Genomic DNA, 10,363 nt, shown 5'->3' on the forward strand with positions numbered 1-10,363 from the left:
AACTGTAAAAGAAAAAAATTAAATAAAAAATAAAATAAAATATTTAAAAAATTAAAAAAAAAAAGAAAAAAGAAAAAAAAGGGTTAGACGATTGCAAGCAAAAGACGAAAACACTTAAAACAATAAAGAAAAACATAAACATACCTTTAGGATGAAGGTTGCCTAACTCTCTAGTATATGGGGCAAATGTATCCCTGCCAACCTCTACAAGGTGCCCAGACTAGAAACCAAAGACAAAGAAAAACTCCATCTTCTAGTTTCTATCAGATGAAAAGAAAGACTTAATTAGTCTACAGTCACTACCTCTGGCTGTAAATTGATAAAAGCCCTGGGATTGATTAATTTCGGAAGGTTTGTAATAGAAAAGGAACTCGTCCATGGTGAAAGGACGATCCCTTTCGAACACTTCCCTCCACAAATATTGCATAGAAACAATCATTTAAGCGACACACTCCTAAACCTAACCTAGTAAGTAACTCTTTAGCAAAAGCATTTAAAGGTAACCTAAGTCCCCCTAGAAGATAAGCTTCATATATGCCTATCCCAAAATGGGGTTGACAACACCACTCTCCACGGATGGCTAACCTAGGGTTAAGATTGTCTGGGATTTGATACCAACTCCTAAGTGCTGTAAGCCTCTTCTCGTCTGTCTTGGAAGGAATGCCTACAGCACAATTGAAAGTTCAAATAGTGTAAAAACACCCTTGAACGTTTAGACCCCCAATTTATAAATTAACCAATTCAAGCTTTATGTCAAACAACTAGTGTGCGGAAAATGAACAAAAGATATAAAACAGAATTGGAAAACAATCTAAGACAAATTAAAATCACAACCCACAGCAGATAATAAAAGGCAAAGATAAAAGGGAAGGAAGATGCAAACACAAGGACAACAAGCGATGTGTTATCGAAGAGGAAACCGAAGCCCTCGGCGTAAAACCTCTACGCCGCCCTCCAAGCGGTAAACAATCCACTAGAAAATGTAGTTGGGATACATGGACAACAATAGACCCTCCAAGCCTAATCTACCCAGTGCACCTAAGCCCTCCAAGCTTCTTGCTCCAACGAGGTTGCGCCGAACCTATTTCTTTTCTAACTTCTCAGATTCCGCTACTTGACCATAGCATCAACGAATGTAAATTGGTTCCTTCCTAACTGCTTCCCAGAACACCAAACAGCCCTCTCATAGTAATGGATATGGTGAGAAAAAGGTTTTGGTAAAATGCCTCTCAAGGATTTGACAATGGAGAGGAAGAGAGTTGAGGAATTTGAAGAGACTCTTATGTAAAGATTGTAGATGAATCAATCTTGTTTTACTCTAGGGTTTCTCTCTCAAAATTCTCTCTGGAAGCTCTCTTTCTTTTGTGGGTATAAGGGGTATTTATATTGGGGTGAGAAAGGAATGTGAAACGTCAGGTTTTTCAAAATAGGGGTGGCTCATGGCTTGACTGAGTCGCGAGATCCAGCCGCACGATGACAGAACGGCCAGTTGTCCTATTTTGTCCTGTAGTGCTCCAGCTAGTATGACGCTTCAACTTCTAGCATGCTTGACACGTGTGCTGCTTCTGGCGGCTTGCAGCCACGAGTCACCCGCGAGACTCTGTTTTCTTGCACACTCTTGAGCATTCAACACTCTATCTCACTCATTACCTTCACAACAAAACCCACCTAAATACAGGGTTACTAATCGCTGAAATACAAGAAAATTTGGCATGGAATAAAGCTAACAAGATGGTTGATTAAATTCAACCTTTGAACAATTGTACACAGTTTCTTCTTCATCTAAAGGAGGAGAAGAAGGAATACTCGTCGAGGTGCCAACCCCAAAAATTGCCCTCATCCTAAGTTGTTCCTGAAGAACCTCAAGAGAAACTCCAGGAACACCAGAGGTGTATTCCTCGTCCGTGGTATTACCACTACTACTACTACTGTTACTACTAGAGCCACTATAACTGAAGTCATGGTACTCGTCTATGTCTTTATCTACGCTATTACTAGACAAGGAGACAACAATTTTAGACATTTTGAAATTTGAAGGAAAACCTAAGAATGAGGATGAGGAAAATACCTGGCTCTAGACAGAAGAGAACTAAGGATGAGAGGAGACACTTCTAGACGATGCGCTAAGACAAGGGATGTCAAGGAAGGAAATTCCAGAAATGTGAAGGGTAACGAAAGAATTCTACTATTTATAGGCAGTGGACTTTAGCATCTGAAATGACACAACCAACCAAAAGGTGACACGTGGCATGCTCCTTGGAAAAATGAATTGACGTGACTAGTCACCAATATGATCGTAACACGTGGCACACCTAATTGCTGACATAAATGCACACGTCCAAAGAATGGCATCAGGCTATACATCTCCCTAGACGACCCATGGACAAGGGGGCAACTGATGGTGTATTAGAAAATAGACCAACTCCAAGTACGTCCATAAAGGTCATCCAGGGCAAGAATATAAAAAACGGGCTTTGAATGGAGTACTCGTCCATGACAAGGTCGTCTGTCCATAAAAATGTTTGGACGACCTCTATACGTCCCAACTCTGTACAAGTTTTGAACGACCTCCACATTCTTATTTCAGAGCACAAGTAAAAATCGAAATTCATTACTATGAACCACTACCAATGACAGTTATAGAAAATAAGATCAAACAATGTAACTTCCATGGCAGTTATGGAAGTTAATTTCGAATCTTCCGACCTCCTCAATGATAGGGGAAGTTATTAGACAAGTAACTGCCCTGTGTACTATATAAAAACTCCTCTACGTAAAAATAAAGTAAGTTTTTCCCTTTTACTGAATTCCCAGAAATTTGGATTTCTAGATTTTGAAGATAGAAACTAACTTCATCATCGAAGGGTTATTGGCCGGTCAATCCCGGTCACCTTTGATTGTTTGCTTTTCTCTTCAGGCCTTCCAGATCATTGAAGTTGAAAGCATCCAGCCTACTGATTTTCTAAGCATTATCAAAAAGGGTTAAACGTGCTAGGCCAGGTCAATCTGTTTAATAAACAAGTCATGTTAAGTATGTTAGGGTTGAGGATTTTTGACATGTTTACTAAATAGGTTAGGTTCGGGTCAACCTATATAGACAAATACTCATGGGTCGACACCACACGAACCCGATCTGCGAACATAAATTGCCACCCTTGGTTTTGACCCATGCCAACTTTGTTTTATGATACCAATAGATTAACATTAGTGTGAACTTAGGCAATTCATGTACACATTTTCATCACCTCACACTGATCTCACCGCTTATCATATACTAGTTTGGATAACTTTTGATTCACCATCTTTTGAATGAATGACAACGGTACCAAGATTAGCTCAGATCCCATAGTTTATGATACAGCCAACGCCCATATATATTGAGATTGAAGAATTTAGTCGTACACACCAAACCATGAGTCAACTTGCGTTAAAATTTTCGCCCATATATACTTCTTCTAAACTAAAATTCCTAAAGGTTTTCTGAATTCCCAAATTTGTCGACATTTTTCTTGAAATTTTTGTTCTATACATCCTTCTATTCCGAGTTCCTAAAGGTTTTCTTGAATTAAGACTCTATTGGGACGGCATTTTTATTGAATTCACGAAACAATTCCGTGGTTTTCAACATATCCCAATTTCCTCCCTTCTAGCTCACAATATCACCACAGACATGAAGATAGTACCATGATTTGGAAGTTAGTAATAGCTCAACCAAATTTGGGGCCTAAGATGAAAACTTTAAAATAGAGTTTTTTCGTATATTTAAATATTAATTAAATAATATTTATATTTAATTATTGATATATTTATCTATTTAATTTTTTTTATTTTTTTTTTTTTTTGCATTTTTAGATACATAATTACTAATTAAGTTTAGGTTTGTAAGTTCAACTAATATTTATAAAATAGTTAATCCACTTCATCTTTCTTATTATATAGATACTAGTCGCTAATCTATGCTATGCACGGGTATTTACCTATTTGTGAGGTAAACTAAAATAATTTTATAAAATCTTAAATTGATTAAGAAACTACACCATTGCATGATTTGCTATTGTATGACTTCAATTTGTGTTACAATTTGATGAAGAAGCCATTGCTAGAACGTGCAATGGCTTATTCAAAATTTCAGAATTAAAACTTCTAAAAGACCAAAAAAATTAAAAAAAATCAGATGATACACTGCTTAGAAATTATTGAAACAAAACAAAATATATATGACTAAACAATAGAGAAATATAAGAGAAAGAAAAGTTACATTCAAAAGAATAATCTATGACTATAACTATTGAAAGGAATCAAAAGATTCAGAACCTACAAATTAAAGATAATATATATATATATATATATATATATATATATATATGTGTGTGTGTGTGTGTGTGTGTGTGTGTGTGTGTGTGACTGCAGAATGGAGAAATATAAGAGAAAGATGTGTTACCATCAAAAGAATAATTCAAATGTTAAAACTTTTGAAAGACTAAAAAATATTAAAGAATCATAAGATTTACTTCCTATAAATTTTTGAAACAAAACAAAATGTATATAATTACACAATAGAGAAATATAAAAGAAAAATTGATTACCTTCAAAAGAATAATACATAGTATAGTCATTGAAATCAACTAAACATGTTCAAATATTGCAAGAACTAACACAAATTCAGATGTTAAAACTTCCAAAATGCCAAAAAAGATATATATAATTAAAGCATAAGTTATTGAAACAATTCAAAAAATATATGATTATTCAAAAGAAAAATATAAGAAAAAGAAAAAAGTACATGAGCTCATAAAACAATAAGTTTTAAATTTTAACGGGTCTAAATTTTAAACGATGAAAAAAAATCATTGATTCTACAATTATTTAAACAATAAAATTGTAATCTTAAAATAAAAAAAAAAATAAAAAAAGAAAATTACAATAATAACTATCACAGTTCGCGCGATCCTTTTTATTTTAATTTTTTTCAACCCTTTTTAATTGGCCGGCTCAACATTTTTCTAATAATTCAAATTAAATATAAAAAAAAAAAGTCAAAAACAACAAAAGTATTTGAAAAGGAAATACTCTATGTGCGCACACCGCCATTCCTCTTGTGTACATAGTTTATTCGTTGGAAAAGAGGAAGACAAAAATCCTACACCTATAAGAACTCTATTTTGATTCTGTGCCGACTCCGCCATAATTTTTTTTTATTTATTTTTTTAAAACAAAGTAGATGAGAAAAAAATAATATAAGAAGAGCTCATACCTTTACTTAGCTTTAAAAAATATATTGGAATTTGCTTTGCTTTTATAGTGTTCGTGATTAACCCCGCAAATTTGGAGATAAATTATCAATGTTTGAGTTTGAGTTTAAGTTGAACTTGTTAGAGTGATAGAGTTTCATTCCTTGTTAAGTTTGGACTAAACAAAAATAATTTTATTTAAATATTGTGATAACGTGAAAAATTGTGGGAGTTCCAAAAGCTTCAGTTTTATATATATATATATATATATATATATATATATATATACTAGTCGCTAACCCGTGCAATGCACGAGATAGTTAAATAAAAAAATAATTAATCAACCTTATGATAAAAAGAAAAGGCTAAAGGAATCATTAAGAGGTTGATTTGCCCATGAAGAAAAAATCTAAAAGAACGAAAAAAAAAAAAGAAAGGGAAAACTATTTACAAAGAATTGTAATCGTTGTATGTTTACCTAGCTAGGCTTAAAGCCAGAATCCAAATAAAATTGCAACAATAAAAACATACAACTTCATAATAATTGTAAATCATGCATCTAAAGATTCAATTTATAAAGAATTTCAATAAACACTATTGTCACATCTATCTTAGTTCTAGACATTTAATTTACACATAAACAATAGCAACCACAATTAGTTATCACAGTTACTCAATGCTACGACAATCTTGACCCAAGCATTCTCCTTATAAAATCTCATCTCTTTCCTATAAACCAATTGAAGAAGAATGATCCATACATGCTAAGAACTACAGTAATACAGAGAAAAAAAATGCCTATATTTGGCTGGAATATTGCAAGTAGAAGAATAGAGACAAAGGCAAAAGCAAAACTCAAATGATACGATCCATATAGGCTAAGAACTACAATAATTCTTTGCATTGGAGTGGTAAAGGTTAAGCATGAGAAAATCAATTCACAGCTATAAATAATTATAGATATAAACGTGTTTGGAACTCTGTTTTAACATAGGAAATTACAAAAGGCTACGGATATAATTCCTATGATAGTATTAGCTGTTGAAATTGCAACTTGGTCTAAAATATAAGTCATATAACTTAGTTATATATGATTATGTAGGATGGGCATGGTATTAGATATTATAAATTTGAGGCAAAGATTTAGAGGGAGGGTTGAGAGAGACTTAACAAATAGCAAGCTTTAATGAACACCTTTATCACTAAAAGTACACATGTCACCGTTTTGTGCATCCACCAATTTTTAGGATTCAAATTTAATAATAGATAATGGAAAAAGAGAGTGATTTTTTTTTTTTTTTTTTTGATGGAGTATCTAAAGGAGCTTATAGTGGATATTTATTATAATTGTGGAATTTATTGTGTGCATTTAAGGACATTAAAAAAAAAAAAAATTCATTTCTTTTTGGGACATAGAAAAAGAAAAGGAAAATTTTTTTTTGGAGTATTTAAAGGAATTTATAGTAGATATTTATTATAATGATAGAATTCATAGTGGATATTTATTACAAAATATTATATGCGTCATTATTTTATGCATTACCAAAGGTACTAATGTCACCATTTTGTGTAGAAAAGTGCTACAGCCATAACATTTTCACAACAAATCGTAAGTGATAAGTTGTTATTGGTTCTAATTTGTATCAACAACTTAAATTACATTTTTCCTACCTATAACAACTAATAACAACCTACCACTTACAATTTATTATGAAAATAGTGTGAAAATGTTATCGACATATCATTTTTCTTTTGCATCCACCGGTGGTAATGATTCAAATTTTATAATAGATAATAGATAGATAAAGGGGAATAAGCCATGCAAAAGAAAAATAAAATGATACAAAATACGTATAATGGGTCAAAAATAATTGGACTTGGCTTACACAGACTTGTAGCATATTTTTTTTTTTTTTAAAGTTAAATGACCATCAACACCTACCAATTTATTTGGACTTTCGTTGCAACAAATGGAGGTCCCCACATTTTAAGGAGGTGGGTTTTATCAAGCATTTTTTTGGCTGATGGTTGGGTTTTCCTTTCCTCCCTTGTTTTTGCTATTATACCATACATGTGAGATCCATACATCTGAATCCTAAACATCCTGTTAGAGATTTTTTTTTTTTTTTGGGAGAACCAACACACTTTGGAAGATTAATTTAATAAAACGGTCTCATTGATTACCCTATCTTATGTTAGAAGAGTCCTATGATAGTATTAAATGTTGAAATTGCAACTTGGTCTAAAATATAAGTTATATATGATTTCGCAAGATGGGCATGGTATTAGATATTATAAATTTGAGGCAAAGATTCAGAGAGAGGGTTGAGAGAGACTTAACAAATATCAAGCTTTAATGAACACCTTTATCACTATGCAAAACTAAAAGGCATATTACAGATTTTTAAATGAATTTTAAGTTGGATGATCCAAAAAAGTTCAATACCAATGATGGAAACTTTTTTTTTTTTTTTCCCTACGAAAGAAACAAAAAAAGTGGTATTACAACAATTTTCCATTTATGGCTTGAATGAAACATACAAAATACAGACTGTGTTTGAACAAAGTAAATTAGTAAAACAACAGGTTATTAGCTTCCAAAATTAAAACTCAACTCCTAATCCTTTACAGCTAACATGAATATTGGAGCAAACTCCACATTCTCTTAGATGTTAAGCTCCAGCAAATTACATCAGATGTAATCTCGAAAACAAATTTCTTTATTTACGTATTTATATATTTTTTGGCTTATGGTAGACCCACTTCCTTTGTAACTGAAATACTCCATGCTAATCTCAAAAAAATCTAAATACTTTGCCTGCTGCTCTTGGCTTGATATGCAAACCTTCTAAATTTGATTAGCACTTATCTTAAAATAAGTAAGATTGACGAATTAATTAATTGCTACTTGACATACCAGCAATTTTTCAAGATCAGAGAGGGGATATTACCATTCATCTCTTTCGAGGTTTATAAGATGCAAAGATAAAATGCGTACAAAATTTATGGAGGCAATGAATTTAGGACCTCCAACACAAGTTTGTGAACACTGTGGGGCGAGGAAAACCATCTAAACAAAAACTAATTGGAAAATTACATTTCAAATAAAACATACATACACGCATTTATGTTTCCAATTTCAGCATGTAATGCAAATTTTGAAGAGTATCAAACCAAACCCATAAAAAATAATAAAAAAAAGTGAACAATTGCTATGTTTTTTTTTTTTTTTTTTTTTTTTTTTTTTTTTTTTTTTTTTTTTTTGCAACAATAAGGAAAGCAGCCATTTTCACTATATGCAATCCTCAAATAATAGGTTGAGTCAAAATAATAAACAAATAGATAACATATCTTTTTTTATTTCAATGCCTTAAAACAAAGATTTACCAAGCAAGTAACTAAATTCGAATGCTTGAAACAACTGAAATTAAAACTCTTTTCAACTCTCAACGCATCTGTATGGCTGCATTGTACTAAAACAGAATAACAATGACACAAAATTCAATGAATTAACCCCTAACATTGTAATACAATAATTGTTCAACATCTATAGTATTACATGCAACAAAAACAAAATCTATATATATATATATATATATTTTCTATTTCATTAATTATTTATCCAGATTTCTGTCAACTGTATTTCTTTTGTAAAACTAATCTTAAACTAATCTCAAAAACCAAATCTTGCTGGACTTTGAACATATAGCACAGATTATCCTCCTCCTCGTCGACAAATGCCCTCAAATTTCATTAGCCAATTAATAGCAAATTCTAAATTATGTAAATACAAAATCAACCATTTATTAACAGAAGAATAAATTAAGAACCAGAAATATAAAGGGGAAAATTTGTAAAAACTTACCTTTCAAAATCTTACAGACTCTCTCTCTCACTCAATTTTCTTTTTCTTTTTTCAGATAATTTTCGCTGCTATGTATATTGATTTAGTTGTTTTAATTATTTTTAAAAAGTAGAAAAGAAGTCTTGTTTCTGAGTATTTCTGCAAACACGGAAAAACTTGTGTGGAGAAAATGTTTCAAAGTTGTTGCAGGAATAGAGTACAGAGAGAGAATTAAAATTTCCTCGACTGAAATATGACTCAAAAACTTGACAATAACTTGAATCAGAAGGAAGTTGAATTTTTTGTTTTTGATTTTTGTCTAAAGAAATATAAAGTGAAATTTATTTGTAACTGTATAAAATCTATAACTGCCCACTGTAATGGTGTTTCCCTGGGGAAAAAAAAAAAAAGTACAAAGAGGAAAACAGATTAGGAAGTGAAATCTATAATTACAGCAAACCCTAATTAGAAACCCCAAATCCCAAACATTTGAGCCTCAAATTTATTATGTCCTTCGTCCTAATTCAAGAATGTTCAGAATGGAAACAAAAAACCACAAACTATTCATTAGCAAATAGATTAGGATAACAACAACAACAAAAATTGAGGATTCAAGGTGATCTTACCAAGGAGATTTGATCTGATGCGTTTGGGGTATCTTGAGTAGAAAGATTCAAAGCTGGTGGAGTCATTTGGAGAAATTGAACCGGGAAATTTTGACGCAGTGAAGCCATTTTTCTGAGTTTTCAACCAAATAGAGAGAAATTGTTTCAAAATTGTGCATGGGAAATACATTTCAGAAGAGAGTGAGAGAGAGAGAGAGAAAAAGGGAAAGAGAAGCGTATAGGGAGAGAGACAAAGTAAAGTGTTTGATTTTTTTTAAGAGGTTTTTTATGGGTAGGAATATGAAACGGATTTGTAACTGCTACCCAAGAGTCAAAACGTTGTATTTTTTTTTTCTTTGAGAAGAAGAACTTAATTTTTTTTGGTGTTTAATGTTTTAAAGTGATCATGTCAGTAATTTATGTAGTCATGTGACGTAACGAGGAGCTGTCAATAAAAAGCCAAATGTTTCGGCTATTAATTATTCTATAGAATATATATATATATATATATATATATATATATCTATCTGTATATATTAAGAGGATTCAGAAAGTTAGTTATTGCTTTTTTTTTAATGTCAAAAATACCCCTACCTAAAACTTAAAAATGGGATTAAAATAGTAAATTGACAAAAATAATAAATTCTTATTTCTACGTTGAAATGCCTTCTTTCTTTTAATAA

At 31.7% G+C, this 10,363-nt stretch overlaps 1 long non-coding RNA gene across 1 annotated transcript; it reads right to left on the reverse strand.

Moving 5' to 3' along the window:
• Positions 1 to 8,562: 8,562 nt before the first annotated feature.
• Positions 8,563 to 9,994, reverse strand: LOC126720421 (uncharacterized). Its single transcript, XR_007653376.1, has 2 exons — positions 9,702 to 9,994; positions 8,563 to 9,466 (listed from the first exon to the last, which is right to left on the reverse strand). It is a non-coding gene; the product is annotated as an uncharacterized LOC126720421 (long non-coding RNA).
• Between the last annotated feature and the right edge of the window lie 369 nt (positions 9,995 to 10,363).

Source organism: Quercus robur, chromosome 4, assembly GCF_932294415.1.
Source record: "Quercus robur chromosome 4, dhQueRobu3.1, whole genome shotgun sequence".
Classification (NCBI taxonomy): domain Eukaryota; kingdom Viridiplantae; phylum Streptophyta; class Magnoliopsida; order Fagales; family Fagaceae; genus Quercus; species Quercus robur.